At 34.9% G+C, this 19816-nt stretch overlaps 1 protein-coding gene across 4 annotated transcripts in view; it reads right to left on the bottom strand.

Moving 5' to 3' along the window:
• Window positions 1–19816, bottom strand: part of LOC126830294 (protocadherin-9) — a 101849-nt gene that overhangs the window by 15680 nt on the left and 66353 nt on the right. The window contains exon 1 of one of the 4 annotated variants that reach the window (XM_050560660.2): window positions 13425–13575. The exons of 2 other annotated variants lie outside the window; for them this stretch is intronic. The gene's annotated coding sequence lies outside the window, so the exon portion shown is untranslated. Of the gene's footprint in view, window positions 1–4162; window positions 4239–13424; window positions 13576–19816 lie in introns of those variants that run through there. One more of the 4 variants, XM_050560661.2, reaches the window with a different exon arrangement.

Raw genomic sequence — 19816 nt, 5'->3', positions numbered from 1 at the left:
TAGTTCAAAATTTCGATTTACTTGTCTTTACTGCAGTAGGATCTGGAAAAGTTATTATATAACCCGCGTTCTGGTTTATGTGAGGGAACAGCCAGTAAAAAAGAATCTGCTGTGGCGAGTTCTTGGCGTGCGTCGCACGGAACTATGGGTATCCCATTAGAAACATCAACGCTAATTGGTTAATTACATTTCTGGCGCCATGAGGTCAAAAGCCGCTCGTATGACCCTGACGCGACCTACTACTACAACGGGCCAGATCTTCATGTAGTGGGGGCCATTGAAAGTATAAAAAAGAAATATAGATCTGTATTCGAGGCCATCGAAAGTATTAAAAAACGAAACGAAATATATATCTGTATTTTAATCAGATTGTTATTCATGCCAGAGAAGATTTAGACATGCGTACTTGCAGAATCATGATCACAGCAATGAGTAAGCAGTGGGGCGTTGGTCTTATCAATGCTTAAAATGCTTATCCTGTTGTGAATTAATTTTATGTAGATCTAGCCCAGAATCTAAACATTTGCAGCAATTTTATGTCCAAACGCAAATAATTCTTGACAATCAAATACATAGGATGTAAAGGTTTTTTTTCCCACTTCCATATGTTACATCTAACAATTTGATATCAACCATTAAAGTTATACATGTGTGCTTGCCTAGAACAATTTTTTATCGCATGGCTTAATAATATACAAACATATGTATGTATATGAATTCATTTCAATTTAGAATCCTAGTTTCAAACACTGAAACTTTCCGGTCAGTGAACACACACTATATATATGAAATTTGCATTAACCATCTCAATTCCTGCACTATGAATGGACAACTTGCAATATGGTAGTTATTTTTTTAACCTCTTTCATTGTAGAATAACAATATTAATTATTCTTGAGCTTTTTGACAATTAATGTCTGTGACCAAGGATTATTATTATTTCTTTTTCATAATAAATATTTCGTTTCGTTTTTTTATACTTTCGATGGCCTGCACTACATGAAGATCTGGCCAGTAGTACTGGCATGTCGCGTCAGGGGTCGTACGAGCGGCCTTTGACCCTATGACGTCAGATACTGATTAATCAGTCAGCGCTGACGTTTCTAGTGGTTTACCCACAGTTCCGTGCATCTCACGCCAAGAAGTCGCCGTAACAGATGGTTTCATTGGCTAAACCCTCACGCCTTCCAGAACGCAGGTTATGTAACAACTCTTCCAGATCATAGTGTAGTACAGACAAGTAAAACAAAATTTTGAACTATAAAAAAAACGAAACGAAATATGATCTGTGGTTTAATCAGATTAAAATAAATTCATACAAAGTGAAATGGCGTTATATAAATAAAACTATAAATATGTTTGTCTAGAAAAATATCACTTCTATAAAAGTATAGCATATAGATAAATTACGCGAAAGTTTGTAAACAGGACGGGAATGGGTGTGGGAGCAAGGTGGCTCAGTGAGTATCACACTAACTAGGGGATCCCGGTTTCGGTTTCATTCGATGACCACGACAGCACAGTTTGCAGTTTGGCATATACGTGCATGTAAACTGGTCATTGCCAACTGGAATTGCCGCTGTTCAGGCAAGATCCCCCATTAGCCCACTGTGTGGCGTATGCCCATCGTCATTATTCCAGTTGGGGAGGAAAAGTAGAATCTTAACCCCCATTCCATTTGTAAAAATAACTGAGTTTTAATTTGATCACGGTGTTATGAACCGCTTTGGTTAAAACCACATAAAATGTATGATCACAAAACAGATGTAAAAAAATCAATAGTAATATGATCATATTATGGTATTTTTCCGACAGTATGTGTGTAGACAATAATACATCTACATCGAAAATAAACTAATATCTGATAGCTATCTACTATGACATATCAAAATATTGATCAGTGTTTTGTCTATAGAGCACTGCTTATATTCCATATCTGACACCAGTCCAAGCATCAATACATAGTTTCATATAACTGATCTGTATTTCCAAAAATATTTGTGAGGTTTGCGTTATGACTCACTGTCCATTGTTTTGCCTATCAATATAGGCTCTCTACTTTAAAACAAGTACCAGTACATCAATAGCTATATGTGCTCCTCGGATGGAATAATGAAGACCGACATACGCATTGCAGTATTCTACGTGAACGATTGTGTCTGGATAGCGACCTTTCCGCCTACACTTTTTGGAATTCCAAGGGTTATTTTACGTACACGCCACCAATTGAACATACAATCGGTTATACATGTATCTCAAAATTGGATTCATCTCCATACTTTCCTTTCTGATCCAATATCAAAAGTGGATGCCATTCTTGAACGATGTCGTATTCGGTAATACAGTATACAGTTGCTAGAAAGATATATTATCATATAGCGTGATATATTAAAATCACTCCTTGAATTAAAAGTTTGGATTTTCTTGAAATAGCGAGGCAACGCGGTCCCCTCCAAAAACAAAGCCAGTGAATACCGTTTTCACCACTGCATATTTTCTAGTATAAATATCGATATTACATAACTTAGTTTTTTTATCTATATAAATATACTCTTCAGAAACAATACAAAACTGCGGAAATGCACTGCTGTTTTTATTAGAGATAACCAGTGTATGTTAATAACAGGCCAATTGCGTACACATGAACATAAACAGTTCATATGGGCTGCTTATCTAACCGTCAAAATTGAAAATGGACGTTTTTGATTTTTGTCTTAATAATGAGTAATTGCTCCACTAATCCTCAGACATTCAGCAATTCGTCGTGGCATGCTCCTTATCAACCGTCCAATCACGATTTGGGGCAATCTGACCCACTCCTCAAATTAAACGTAACACACTAAAGCAAATATATGCTAAACAGTAAATCTTATGCAAGAACCGATAGGAAAGCAAACATGGATAGATAAACTAGCACGCGGCAGTTTTCATCAACCCTTCCTTTAAGTGTCAAATTTGACAATGAACCGCTCTCACGTGTATGGCTCTATTGCGTGTCGCATGTGTAGCTCAGTGGTTCTGTTAGGGCGACAAGTTCTTCCTCTGTGAACATACTCTCAAAGCATGTCAAGTGTCCATGACTATTTATCATATCACAACCTGCATAGGTATTTACATTTCAATATCCCCTACTTTTTTTGAAGAGTATATAAAAATCATTACAATAAATATTACTGTACATCACTAAACCTTTTTGCTCTAGCTTTGCCTACACGTGTTTATGGTATAACATAAAAATAATTATATATTATCCCCAGAGAGTTATATTTTGTTTCATCTATGTTCTAATTCTAAAACATTATCGATACGAACCTAGTTTAATACAAACACATTAAACAACATTTACTATATTATTCCTTTTTGTCGATTTTTGTATGATGCGTTACCTGTAATGAATATTGTGTATATGGAACTAAACTCCAGGATCCGCTTGTGCATTGACGTGCGTGTAAAAGAACCATTGACATTTGGAAATTTAAGAAGAGTATGCACTTGACGCATAGTAATGAAAATTACCATTTCTTGGCCTCAAAATAACCGACGCAATGTGCTGACCAGACATTAAACTCCATTCGATTATCGCCATTTGTTATATTTTAGTATTAAGCTATAACAATGTCAAATTAAAATCATTCCTTATATTTTAGTATCAAACCAAACCATCTCAAATTAACATTATTTTAGTATCAAATAATACCCATCTCAAATTATAACTATTCCTTATATTTTAGTATCAAAATACAACCATGTCAAATTAACGTTATTCCTTGTATTTCAGTATTAAAATATACCCATGTGAAATTGTCGTTAATCCTTACATGTAAAGTAAGTGCAGGAGAACCGCACCGCAGACAAGACAAACTATTAGTATCAAACTATTCATACTGTGAATACCAGTCGATATTTGTCGAATGATTAGATATCAATTTGGATATATACTCGTTTTGACCTTGTAGGGGGCTTTAAAAATAAATCTTCGATTGTATACAATAACATTTTAATATACCGACAGTATGAATCCCTTGTGTGATCTTCAAGGAAGTAATTTAACTATTTTATACCAGACTGATCGTATAGTAAGAAATTGCATCACCAAAGTCAATTATAAAAACATTAAAAAAACATAATATAATTGAGTATCTACAAGAATATAAACACTTACGTACGGCACAAACTTGATAAATAGAATCATCTAACATATAGCTTAAGTTGTCGTATGTACATCTTAAGCTACTTTGTAATGCAACATCAGGCATCCCATGTGATAGTAAAATGTATGAAAGAAAATTCCAAGCAATAAATTGAACCAATGGCGATAAAATATGTCTGTGTAGATATTAACTTGTCTCGCAGTGACATATACATATATATACTATTCATGTACAGCTAAATACATACATATAATCAATTTAACACAGATCAATACCCCCTGTGTCCCGTTCAACACATTAGAAATAATAAACGTATTAAACTGCATGGTATTGACGAGACCGATACATACATATATCATACAAATGGTGCTATTATTAGTAACATTTACTGTGGTATATCGGATTCATAAATCACGATGTGAGATTTAAATACTTTATAAGAAAAGTGAATTTCAAGATGAAAAATAAGTTTGGATTTTGTTTCAAAGGCTATTCAAAAAAGCATATACACAGCCAATAACTGTATCTCTGGCTTCATTTACTTTAATTTGAGTATTAATGTTTGGAACATGAATTCGAGTGTAAACGGTACGAAGAGGGACAAAACGTCAATTTCACACACGAACAGAGAGGTACAAAGGTTAAGTGAATTCAAAAGAATTTTTAATTCTGGAATAAAATATATCACAAAATAAAATAGCAATGGATTACCAATATGATAACTTTAATCGCCGATGCTTTATGGAAACCTTTAAAGATTCAACTGAATAATTGATGAATTAACAGAAAATGAAGTTCCATGAACTAAAATCATTATGAGTGTCTAAATAAGTATTTATATTGATTATAAGATATTTATGGTTTTAAACAATGTAATATACAGACATATGACACACGTTATGACATATACTTTTTTATATATATTTCAAATCAATACAACATACATGGGTTGCATACTAAATCATACTCATAATAATGCAACAATAAAAAAAGGAGTTGTTCATCAGTTCATTCTGTTCCGAGAACTAATAGTATTTCTCAGTTATTCTGCCCCATTATAACATACTGTGTATTATCATTTACAATTCATCTAATGTGGGTTATATGTAAAAATGAACTAAATGGGGTTTAATGTCCAAGTTTTCTGTATCAACTGGGTTAATAAAAACAGATATGTGATACAGGGTGTAAAGGTGAAAATTAGTCCCGGCGTCCCCGATAACTTTTCGTCGGATGCTGCCAAAGACTTGTCGTCCTATTTGAGCGACTAGACGCTGTTCCTTGCCATACCTTCTGCATGGCTGTGGAAGCCGGGGCCCTTATTCACGAAAACTTAAACTAAGATACAATCGAAATTTTAAGAAATACTGCAATTCGATTGGCTGACCAGTAAAATCAATTTGCATATATCCAATGAAGTTGTAGTATTTCTTAAAATTTCGGTTGCAACTTAATTTAAGTTTTCGTGAATAAGGGCCCAGGTTAATAAATCCCCGGAGAAATTTCTCGGTTAAAATCAGGATTGAACCCGGTACCCCCTGGTTAGTCAGCCAGGACTATACCCACTGAACACCATGAGCTGTAATATACATGTAAGCGATCGTAGCATCGAATCCATGTACCTGAGAACGTACTGTTTGGAATTAAATACAATTATTAACTATGCAACACTGATTTATTCGGGAATTAATAATTGGATGTTAGTTTATGTAAGCCTGTTATTACTGTATAAAGTTGGATCCGTGAATAATGGGGCTTTATGTGTTACATTTTTGAACGATAAAATCGTAAATTTGGTTATAATTATTAAATAGTTAAATCAATATATGAGATTCTGATGCATATTATTCTGAATGAACTGAACGCTGAAACATGATATTTATTACAGCTACGAATGCTTTTGATAAGATAAAAGTATTATTGTGGTATTAAATATATTATGTTTGAAACATGTGAGATAATTATCGACATTCGATAGGTATACTATAATTATATATAACAACCATTAACTGGGTTAATTGCAGGTTTTAGTTTGATCTATATATGACGAGAGTCCTCGGTGGCTAAGGATTTTCTAGCTTGGTTTCCCCTTGTCAGAGATGCTGGATGAAGATATTTGGCGTACACGTTAAAGGGCCTTTAAGATGGAATTGAATGGAGAGTACACTGCGTGGCATATCTCTGTCTTCAGTATCCCGGTTGGCGCAGAATGAGGGGAAAATTTGAGCTGTTATTGGCGCTACCACCTACTCGTACTTCTATTCTCAACTGAAACCTCGGGTTTTCGTATGACCCTAACGACTATTTGCTTTTCCTTGGCATGCCATAACCAAACACTACTGAAGGGGGAACCAGGCTCGCAAACCAGGGTTGAGCTCTCTACTTCTTGATTAGTGTACCAGCACCGAACACACCAACCCACCATTGCTCTATAGTATGGCCACAGTGGTTACCATTAATGACATCGTAGAGCGAAGTTTTCCTGGCAGTACGATTAGCAGAATCCGTACTTCACGAATTAAATGAGTTTATGATTATCTTACGTCTATAAATTCCACCCGAGTAATGGATAAAAGCGAATGAAAAAATGGATTATTTTTATATGATATTGATAAGACAAGACTCGTCGGGGTTGAAATCTAAAATAGCCCAATATATATTTTATATCTCTTTACGGCGTATTACATATCTATCGACTTGCCCTCTCGAGACACTTTAATGATATAAAGAATAATTTGATACTAATACTCCAGAGGTTACAGAATGTCTGGTTCGACATTTTAATGTTGTTACTAAAATTGCTAAAAGGTAAACAATGTCTGTGTATAACAGTAATGGAGAGACACCTGGGAACTCTGTTGTACTCTGTTGTATTAGTGTACTCCCCGATGGACTAGGACGTGTTTATTATGTTTATATAATTTATCCACTATGATTAAAAATTTGTCTGTCTTATTTAATATAAAATTAACAGATCGAAATGTACACGAAACTTAAGTATAATAAATATTCATAGATAAATCAGCGAAACAAAATTTGTAATCATTGGCAATGCTGGAGGATATTGGTTATAAAAGAAGTACCCATGGCCCCTGTCTCATGGACATCACATGCCAATACTTGAAACTAAAACTAGTACATTTCGAGTGAAGAAACTTTTGCCCAAACAGTAGTGTTGCTACCTACTGTTCTTCGAGTTCCATCTGCCAACGGTTATTTTACGAGTGAATTTTAGTTTTCCGTATCATCCTGATGATTATGCACAGTTTCCGTTTCAGGTCGCCGAGCGCCACCCCTGATAAGTGAGGCCAAGCTTGAGATAGCTTTACGTCTTTGATCACCACAGTCACCAACCAAACGTGAAAAGTTAAACGAAAATATAAACTACCCAAATAAACCACATGAAGCTGTAAACAGATTTTGTAACATTTTAAGGCAGACAGTGTAACAATTTCTAACCTAACTGTAATAATGTATGAAATACGATATCTCTTTCTGCTTCGATATAGACTTAGACACAGGATTAACCCTGATTCATCTTCAATGACAAGCAGATTAAAGTATATTACCATAGTTTGTATACAAGTATATTATTCTCAACTTGGTTATCTGCTGTACAATTATCAACACAGTAATGTCATAACTTTATGACTGTAGACGGACAGTTTAAATTCAAAATTAGATCCCTAATATGACAAAATGATAAGCCTTGCACACTATTTGAAATGTACTCCGATTAACCCCACAGTATTATTGTCCGTCGTTTTAATTTGTTTTAACGAACATATATCAAATTGATATTAGATTGCATGTTTCCTTTAAATGTGCACGTATTAAATTAATATTAGACTGTATGTCACCTTTAAACGGACATTCATTAATATATTTACATATATCAAATTGATATCGACATGTTTAAATGTACTTAAATATGCTTTATATTAGATTTACATACAGAACTGTACCTTCTAGAAAATTTATTAGCGTAGCTACGAATGTTTGAAGTTTTGAAAAGAATTAGCGCATAGTCTCGATTGTCAAGTATAAGTGATACGATAATAAACGTATAGTCTCGATTTGCCATCGTTACGTTTAAAGGAGATAAGGCAGACATTTTCTAATTCATTTAATATCCCAGACTACCGATGTTCTAGAGAGTTGATTTTCAGCAAGTCATGTGAATAAATGTCTAAATAATAATTTGAAGCAAGAAAAAAGACCTGCAATAAAAAGATTAGCGCATTCATACTTTATCTTTAAATGTAACCATATGTTACATTTCTACTTTTATTGCATCTCTTTCTACTTGAAATATACATGCATTAAATTTAAATTATTCTTTTGAGAGTTTCCTATATCTATTCGACGTCGTATTTTGTTTAGTGAATTCTTCGATTACCCTTAGTCCTCACTATTTGAAATGTACAAGTTTTAATTTTCTTCTGTACATTCCTCATAAGATTACACACCGAAAATAAATATTTAAACTAATTCGATTTAATTTCAATTAAACTCAACACTATACAATTCATTTAAATTCGTTTGTTAACCACTTTTCAATTATAGTCGTCCCTACATTCTAGATTTAAAGATATACATGTAGTGTAGTTCAAAATCCCGGAGAAAATTTGAAATTTAGAGTTTGAAATTAATTTCAATTAAATAGTATGCGACATACTCATAAAATCTAACCGCAACAAATTTATGGCTTGAAATTTCTTAACATGAATATGCTCGTGCATTGAGAGGAAACATGGCAGAAACAAAATCAAAACCAGCTAGAGTGTACTATCATTTATGCACAAATATTGTAACTTTTGTTTTTGCTACATATTTCCAGATCCCCATAAATCATTTGAAATAATAATACAACTTTGTAGATTTTTTCCCGAATTCACAAGTGCTTAACCATTGACACAAATAGCTAAAATTCTTTTAAGTTGTCTGATTTTATTTTAAGTCGATTCTATTGAGATACATTGCAAATGTTAATCGGTTAAGATAAAGAAAATATATAGTGCTTAATACACTGGATTAGTAAGACATAACATGTCAGAAATCTAGACGCAAAAGGGGCTTTTAAGTTCTAGTTTTGTGACATCTACTGTCTGAGCCATGTCCTTCGGAAGTAAAAATTCGTCACTTGCGCTTATAAGATTAACAGACTGTACTTATTAAAATCTACTATTAACTTCACTTTTGCTATGATATAGTTCTCCTCAGAGCTTATTTTATTTTGAAAGACGATTGAGCGTAACATAGTATATCTTTCGACCCATGACGAATGTCACGATCTCGAATGGAATGGCTCAGACAGTAATTACCTTTTCTACAATAAAGAATATAAAAATAATATTTGAACCACCAATGAGATGACTCTTCACAAACATCTTAATTTCTGAATGTAACCAAAGAAAAACAGTTAATATGTATGTAAAAGTAACTACCTTGTCATCTTGTGTGTGATCGCCAATGATTTCTAAACGATTGCTAAACACAGGAAATTCTATGGGAAACTGATCGAAGCGTTTATTGTAGCACGATATGGTGGTGTCTAGTATCAGTTTATTATCAGATATATTATCCAGGTGGTGATTAGACTTTGTCAATATTATCTAAACCCTCTACTACCGCGACCATATAATTGCAATTATTTGAAGAATCGTTCGTTGATAATAACGCGTCTAGCGGAACACCGTCGAATATGATTCTCTCAAATCATAAACGATGGTAACACATGAAAAAGTGATAACGTTATTCTTCATAACTCTCGTTAACAGATTAGGAAATGGCGCCATAGCAATGGTTGGTTTAAAAGAAATGCTGAGTGAAGTAGCTATAGGTCACAGCGTGATTAGTGAAAGGGGACAGTCTCCCTTCTGTACCAACTTGATTACATTGACGTAGGGTGACAGACACGGTTGAATGAACACTTTTTAATGATCTTAAATAAATATTGAATTGAACTAATAGACTGGGACTAACAGTAAGCGAAACTGGTCCATCAAAGATAAAAAAAATCTCTATACTATATTACATCCCTGAACGGTGTCTGTTTTCAGATTTAAAACCAAAGCAAGATGACACAGTCATTGACATCCCATCCCGTGCAATTGTATACCAACAACTAATTGAAATTTGTTTCCATGGAAACATAAAATTGATTAAATCCGAGAAATTTCTAATTAGGAATATGCAGGACTATTATAAAAGGCCTGTCTTCGCCAGCCCTAGTCGGTGCAGAATAGTAGGACGTTAAACCTCATTTCATTTCCATTTGTTTAGAATGTTTTGTAACGATATCTTGAACGGTATATACTCCTTAAATGTAAACTCACCCCTTAACTACATTAGCCAAATGATGATAAAACAAGCTATTAAATCTTACATTGACACAAAGATAGGTTGATATCATGCATTTAAAAAATCTTAAATGAATTTGGGGAGGTGGGGAAACGAAATGAAATGGGGTTTAACGTCCTACTGTTCTGCTCCGAACTGGGCTAATGAAGCCGGACATACGCCATACAGTGTGTTATGAGGGAAATTTTGTCTGGACAGCGGCACTACAGCCTACTCTTATATCGAATTCCAACTGTCAAGGGATCGTTTACGTGCACGCCAATGTGTACACGGGACCTCGGTTTTTTGTTCCATCCGAATGACTAGACAACTGTCCTTGTCAGGCCCTCCGTCCTGCATCGCTGACAAGGGGAAACCACGCCGGAAAGTCTGGATGAGAGGTCTCGAAACAAAAATAAAATTTGACTTCACTGTGAAAAATTCATGTTGATGACTATATTTGTTACAGGAATATGCAGATTTGTCCGTTTCTACTGGGGGTGATATCGCAAACAAAAGATTCATAAAAAACTTGCCAAAAGAGTCAGTCCTGTTAGAGAGGCTGGTCCAGCATGGGCTAGGAACAGGAGTATGAAAAAAAAAGGAATTCGCATCCCACCCCTGTAGACAAAGGCGCAGTCTTGTGAGATAAAGTACCTAATGGGACTATGCATATCTGCTAACATTTAAATACATCTGTACTCTCTGACAGTGAATGAAACCAGTGTAGCTTTCTATAAATGGGACTCGTGGCATCATTACATTTCTCATAAAAGTAAATTGACACTTCCCGAGAGAAATAGATTCTTTCAAATGAGCAACTCATATTCAGATAAAGACCAATTCATGTCACAAATCAGCGGTTCAGAAAAATAAAGACAACCAAAATAGATGAAATAGAAAGAGAAAAAACGTGTCTAACCTGTGCAACAAACAATGCTATGTCCTGATCACGAATACTACATGAATGACGTCTTCCAGAACAACTAAAATGTTAAACTAGTTGCTTTAAGTCATTGTCACAAACCACAGAATAAACAATCCAAGCAATGTATTCCTCTCGTGTTTAGTCGTTAAAAGTCAGTGTAGAATATTTATGGAAGGAATCTGTACAATTTATCGGGTTCTAGTTCGTAAAGAAAACACATTTGGGTTAAAAACAACACAACATAAAAGCAATTATTTAGATTTGGTTGTTTGTCTCAATATTACCAGATTGTGACGAACCAGGCGCCGAGTTTTACCGCGACAAGTAAAAGATGTTTGACTGTTGTCAATGAAAAGCCAACAAAATGGTCACTTGAAAACTCTAAGCCAACAAAAGCCGAGAGAATCGGTCAGTTAAGACAGAAAGAAAAGGAGTGGCAATTACTGATCGAATTACACTCATCTTTTCCTTTTGTCTGTCACTCAAAACTCTAATTGACACCTTATTCTATTGTGGTCGATTCATTTAACTTTGGAGTCCTTATTGAATCGAAGTATAATTGATACTTGTAATAGAGGCTTCCGTTACCATGCACCCTTGTCGATGGCAGATGAAACCTTGTCTATTGAACAGACACCGAATTAAAATCGATCACTGAAATATCATTACATTAAAAATTAAAACATGGCGTCTTTAGATTTTATATTGGTGGCGCATGTTTCGAAAAACCACGTGAAGTAGACCTAAATGTACCCAAGGGGGTGAGGTGGGTAGAAAGTAATAGATTATTCAATTATATCAAGGTTATTATTGGCTCAACCGAAGTAAGAACAAACAGTCGGTTTAATTCATGATATTGTATATTGGATTACACTCAATGAAATCCCATGGACTGATTTAATATTATGCAGAATAATTACGTGAAATGGGTCAAAGGAAATTCCGATGACCAGTATAAACGTTTCTACCCCAACTGTATACTGTTATCATTTACTGCAGTAGCTATACATCAAAACGAGGGGGGAAGGGGTACGTGACAAGGGTTTTCTGCGGATTACCTATTTCCATCCACTGTTTTGGTCGCCCGTGCGACGCGCAGACGAATGACTGAAATGAAATTGTATCATATGATATGTTAGGTCTGAAATGACCTCTGCGTGTACATACGGGTGCACTAGGCCGTACATTTTGCATATCCGCTTAAATGTCGGTGAACCGTTTGGAATGACAGACAAAATACAGATCGATTATTACCCATTTCATTCAGAGCCAATTGAGACGAGCACATGTGCCTGAGACAATACCTAACTAGATTTACCATGACATGGAAAGCGCCAGGAACCTACTGTAAATCAGTTAAGAGAACTATGGTGTAATAGAGATTGTGACACCCAGCATATTATATTACTGTTATCATATATCATGCTAGATTTATTGCGACTGTAAATACATCTAACAAGAAAGGAGGAATTCAAAACCACAGAGAAAAGAAATTTGTCTCATAAAAAGCAAATAAATGCCTATGATATATGACTTTGATCCAGTGTGTGCGATGTTACAATCACGATATCGCGTTGATTTATCGTATTTGACCTAACGATATTACAATCAAATATTCTAGAAAACAAAAAAAATCTAATAACTCTCTGACACCTTCTTCGTGTAATCTTTGTTTCGTTGTATTACACGCTTATACGAACATTGTCATATATTCCTGTCAAGGGAAACAATTACATTGTCGGAATTTGCTATTCATTTTCACTTAATATTGATCTCGAACAAAAGTCTCGATTAAATTCCATCTAAAACTCATCTGTTTACATCAGTAACCACATGTGTGTGTTTTGTTACTTTATTTGTATCCAACTGCTGTGGAAATTCAAATAACGAATCATATTTAAAAGCCCTCCATGGGCGCGCAGTGCCCTCTGTTAATAACCATATCTAATAAGGTCTGTGCTTCCAGGCCACAATTCTATAAGGCTACATCATAGTATACTTACAAAATATCCATTAAGCTGTTTATCCGTTAATGTACACTTTTCCTAACTAGAAAAGATTTGCCTTTCGGGTATTTGCTGTATTAAGCAGACAAACGACGAGACATGCCATTTCTTCTGTTACTATTCGGGGAAAATCGAATACTCGGTATTAAACGCTGTTCGATATAGACTTCACCAGCTGATCACACGCGGTGTTTCTTTTACCCTGAACTAACCGAGTGCATCGGTACATCAGCAGCAATCGGCAATCCTCGACAGAAACATTGACTAAAGCTTTAGACCATTGACTAGTTTTTCCTCCTGACCAAACAAACGGGGAAATTCAATAGAGCTGTGTAATATTTAAAATCTCCTTAAGCATAATTGGGTGTCTAAGATCTTAGAAAGTTTGTGAAAAATACGCGAGCCGGTCTTTGAAGTTCGGGTTATGGTCGACAGCAAGCGCCTTACGTAAATCGCAATCCAAACAAAGACAGGGGGTGTAATGCCAGATCCTTAACGCAGGCCGCGACCGTTGATTTTCTCCCCCAAACATCAATTTTAACACTCTGCATTTACGAGTATTTATCACCCCAGGCTGGAAAGTTGTGGCGAGTCTGTAATTATTATCTATCACCAAACATTTAAGCATGATAATAAATATTTAGTCATTGTATTTAACTATCTGTTATAATGGGACAATCACTATAATACCCCGACAATAGAACAGATACTAATGTCCTGGAATTCTAATAAATCAGTCAAAACCGCGTGCTAACGGGAGAGTTAATAGTTGCAATTTGCTTAATGCTGTGGCTATTTCTCACTGTACAGTGGTAGAAGAATTAAACCAATTGATATAAATGATTGAGAATTCCAATATATTGTCTTACAGGTTTGTGTTTCAACCAGTCCTCTCTATTCTTTATCAAACAATGAATATATCTTTAATTAAATAAATATTGATAATAATAAAATCTGATTTATAATCATAAAATGCAAAGACAAAATACAAGATACAATTTCATGTAAAACAAACCCCTACACGCAAGCAAATTACTGAATATACCATATTATGTTAGTCCCGAAGTAACCTACTTATTGATGAGTGAACGTCTCCACTTTGATAAAGACTATGCAATCTTAGATGAAACGGCGATTATCAATAAACAGTAATTACTGTATTCCATAGAATTGTGTCCCATGTATTTCTATTTCAATTATAAAATGTCATTGAAACAATTTATTACATAAGTAACGACCGAGAGATCAATTTAGACAAGAATTGTGGGTTATCTCCACGGGGATTAATAGTTCACATTCGCATATAATGTTTAAATTGATGATTGACAAACAAATAATGAATAGCGCGCCATTTGAGGCAATTTATTTGTTTACATCACGAATGATATTCGCTATTTCTGGACGTATTCTTTTTTCATATCTCAGTATCTGACAAAACATCTGGTTTTACAATGTTTTTATATTATTTGATTTTCGGCCGTAATTGCCAATGTAATGCAGTGGAAGCAGCACATATGTCGATGGAAAATAATATTTCAATACGATACAACAAAAAAACATCTCAAATCAATTATCAAGATTCAAAGCAATTTGTGGAATCACTTTGGAGAAAATTACAAGCCAAGAGGCTGACCGCCGGGTCAACTTGATTAGTTGAAAAATTTCTATATAAATGAGTCGGAGAAGAATTATAGGAGTCGACTCGAGATGATGGTCGAATTGAGCGAACAATCACGTGAATTAAAACTATATATACATATATATCTTATAGTGAAGTTTTCACCTCCACGGATTGCTTCCTTAAAGACCAACTAATATATTTAATATTTCCTAAGAGGAAAGTTAAGTCAGATGCTGGTGAAGGAAAAATCGAAGAAAGTGCAAATGGGGCTCGTTATTTTGGTATCAATTCAATTTGAACACGATCCGTTTTAGTTATAAATGAAGCTCTCTTCAACAGATCTCACGAGCGGGGACGACTCGTTTGCTCGTCTCCTCTGGCCAATCTATTTCATTCCGTCGTCATACAACTATTTCTTATTAACCACTTCGAAAAGGAATATCACTGTATAAATAATTTTAAACGCTTTGTTTCTGATCAATTGCGTCAGTTAAAAAGCGATGCTTCTTTTGTATTTACCGGTGTTACTGAAATGGATGGCTCCCATGTGGGTAATACATACTTGTGAATTGTGGTTAAGGAGGTCATGGGAGTTACCCGTTTCTCGTTGCTTTTTAAGAAAATAGAACAAAGAATGGAGAATGGCTGTACCGTCTTGTCACAACTAGAATAAATCTTAAATGCAGCCCATGATCTTTATTGAATAACCGTTATCTATCGGTTGTAACACACTCATTTACTTCGTTCGTATTTTCCATTAAAAAAACAAATTAAAGTTGTTTGTTAACAGTTTTACAATTTGGTTTTATTTGAAGAGTTTAAAAACACCACCTGAATGCCTTACTGGCACGTTGTACTTCACTGGTGATAAACTGACTTGGCTAACGGTTATCGTTGTTGTTTTTTTTTTCAAATTTGTGTACTAACTATCGCCTTTCTCTTCTACTGCTACTGGTGCATTTCGTACACTGGATGGGAATCTCTTAGTACGTGCAGGAGAATCGCATATACACGCAAAACAAAACCGATAAGACAAACCTACGGACAAGACAAACTAGACCTACATTGCAAGAAATAAACAACATATCTAATCAAGTGATATCAGATCGTATTAGGGGCGATGAATATGCATATGATTAGGAATTCAGTTTAGCGTCTTGTCAACACAATACTTTAAAAGTTCGAGACTAACATATAGTGTTTTGTTTCCTATTGTCAGATGTACGTTGCTAATGTGCAAAACTTTGCCACGACAAAAGTATTTTTCGTGCATTCAAATGTGTACACGGATGGACCTTGATTTTTGGAACCATCCAAACGACTAGGCAACTTTATACTACCCGAAGAAACCAGGCTTGAAGATTTCCCACAACTTTCTCGGCAGACATCCGAATTCGAATTTTTATCATGGATTAGTCAGGGGATTTACCTAAGACTGCATAAGTTACAATACAGATGGCTAGCTTTGCGTACTTCCAAATAAAATGAAACTTTCCCAGTATTGCGACTCGATATGGCACCAACTCACGATCTTGCTAATGCCAATTGAGTGAACCACATTTGTAGTTTCTGTTTGGAAACATTAATCTTTTTATCCCCAAGCGATAATTTTAAAATTACGATTGATGATTATTAGTATCCATTGATTTGATATATACGTTTGTGTTGTTGATTACTTCCAATATGTATAGTGTTCGTCTTGTCCCCGGGTTTGTTTTACGATGGTGTGTTTATGTGTGGTGCGATCTTCCTGCACTTACTGTTATAATAAATCGAGCCATTGATACCTCTAAATGTTTACCAAATCAGTGCTATATATTCACCAGTACAGTACAATAATATGATATGCATTTCGGGCTTTCCCTGACTTAATTTCCTTTATATTAAGCCGGAAAAACATTCGTAGATAACCATAAATCCTCCACCAAATGACCCATAGTTAGCGTTTATCAATTGACGGCTCTATTAACATAACGCTATATTTTGAAAGTACTCATTAATAACGGAAAATATCTACTAGATAACCTATAGTGACATTACTCATGCGTTTAGCCAACTCGTTCCAATGTTTGGAATCAATTTATCCGACGTTTTACCAAATAACAAAATACTGACAAATCTACTTTCTTTGATTCTGGATCAAAATCATATATGTATTAGTGCTCACACAAACATTCATTCGAATCGTTTTTCCACGCTTATTAGATGTGATGTTTTAGTATTCACAATTCTATGTTATAGTTAACTAAAACTAATGGAAATTTATCTGTAGTTTTTTTTCTCCTATCAGATATTTACTACTAAGTCAATTAGGGAAATTAAATAATGTTCAAAAATTAACAAACAATCATATAATAAAATATATCGATTTGAAAGATTTACATTATGTAGAATTCTGAAGAAAAACCCTATATATATATATATATTTATTGTCCATTTATTTACATGTAGACCTCACTATCGTATTTCCATTGATAAGTCTATTATCAGTATATTTGAAAGTACTCATCGTACACCGGACAATCCGTTCCACATGATTTACCCATTTCACGCATGCCAGATGATTCTCCGGACGGAGAATGTTGTCTCTGACATTTATCGGGCAATCTAATGCCAACCTATTCTGAGCACCATCGGTTCCTATCTCATCTTGCGGATCAGACGAAGATGAGAATCTCTTTGTTTATAGTTGATATACATAAACCATGTCAGGTTCGTCTGTATCGTTGTTATTCTTGACTCGTAGACAAATTGTACATAAAAACACTGCCTCAACTTAATAATATTGACATAGGTCTTATAAGTATTCATAAAGAACAATGTATTCGAGACGAAAAATTGATCTTTTTCATATAACGGTGATCAATTACAATAAAGGGGAATTAGGTGAACGTAAGTAGAGTTTCGAAGCCTTTCGACTTTGGTAATTTCGTAGCACCATTTGCTTATTTAAAGATAGAGCAGGTGGACTCATAATTCTTAAGGCATTTAAGACAATAATCGAAATTTTAATAACCGATTCGTACTGTGATCCATGATTTTCTCGAGTATATTGTTTCAAGTTGTCTTGGGGGAATAAACATGTAAAACAATACAGGTTCAAATTGGCCTGGTTTTCCCATTTTGTAGGGGGTGCATGTCAAGGAAAGTCGTCTACTCATTTGGATATAACGAATAACAGAGGCTCCGGGTGCACCAACACGTTTAAAATCCCTTGGAAATTGAAAGAAGAGTCTCGGTCATAACACACTGCATGACACATGCATGTCATTAGTCCGGATGTAGCAGAAAAGTACGACGTTAAACCCCATTTCACTTCATTTCAAACTTGGACATGGACACATTCCACGATTCCCCAATATATAGATGATATTTGTGTAGAATTAATTTCGTCGACTTGCTTATAGAGAAACCCATCGTAATACCATCAATAAATTTCCCATCATTTACGGTTTCCGATTTTCAATTTGTATGCCGTGTAGACTAGAGGACGGGGCTGGGATTTAAGTGAATTTTGAATAAGAATTATTCTTGAAAATCAGACAGTCGTGTATGTGAAATTTCCAATTGCAACTTTGAAGAGTGAATTCTTGGATGCAGAAATGATTGGAATTTGTAAGCTAGAGGTTATAGTATCACCATAGTTCACAATTAAATAGCTCCCGTGATATTAGATATTGAACCATTCACAGACACATCTATATACCCGTAATGTATAAATAATAACCTCATCTCACGACACGACGGAAGGGTTCTGAACGGAGGTTTAGGTGATATCAACGCGTAATAGGTCATTCTACAATGCAGTTATCACATTCTCTGGTGACTCGCGGGCCTTTGGTTTGATATTAAGGAATTTCGGTGAGCAATGTTTAATATCAATGTTTATTCTCTTATATTCGATTAAAGGATCAGGAAACGAAATTATGATTAACGTCTGCCTACTTTTCTACATCAACCAGGCCAATGTGAAAACGGAACTTCGGTTTTTCGTCCCAACCGAACAACTAGACTGGGTTCCTTGTTGACCCTCCCCCCACCACCCTGAACTTTTAACAAGGGGAAGCCACGTTATAAAGGAACTATTTCTCAGCCAACACAGGCGCCTGTGTTACTCACTGAGTAAAGGACATTATTTGTAGTAAAATCCATCGCCTCGGGGTACATACTATTAGCGTTCGTTTCAGATTCAGTCGGAGCAGCAGAGCAGTAGGACGTTAACCACCATTGCATTTCGTTTCAGATTATGTGTAATGCATTTAAGCCAATGACTCTCCCATTTGATTAAACAGTTACTGGCATGTGTTACTAATATTGGTTATATGAAGTCACTATAAAAATTATAAGTTTAAACGTTTGCTTCCTTATACTAAGTTATAGCGAACAAACAAACTTTCTGAAACACCTAGTAAAGAATACGCCAAGAATAGGACATCTATATAGCATAGGATTCCGGGCCGCCATTTAATAAAATAAGAAATGCATTTCGATGTTATTTAAAGTATTATAGCATCCCCTATAAATAATTATGACGGTGAACCATCATTTTAGATAACGATAATATGGACAGGATATGCATCGTGCAATATTACAGAAAACGTATAAATACATTTATTTTAATCGATAATTTGACATATGTAATCTAATGTATACGTGATGCTTATTACGAAATAAATGCCTGTTTTATATATTTTCCATGGTGACTGTTTGCATAACGGTAATTTAATTCAAAGAGTAATGTCGGTATGGTTTTAATTCATTTTTGAGA

The sequence above is a fragment of the Patella vulgata genome, chromosome 8 (assembly GCF_932274485.2).
Source record: "Patella vulgata chromosome 8, xgPatVulg1.2, whole genome shotgun sequence".
In the NCBI taxonomy this organism is placed as follows: Eukaryota; Metazoa; Mollusca; class Gastropoda; family Patellidae; genus Patella; species Patella vulgata.
The sequence above is the reverse complement of the archived record's forward strand: the minus strand, read 5'-3'. Positions and strand labels throughout refer to the sequence as shown.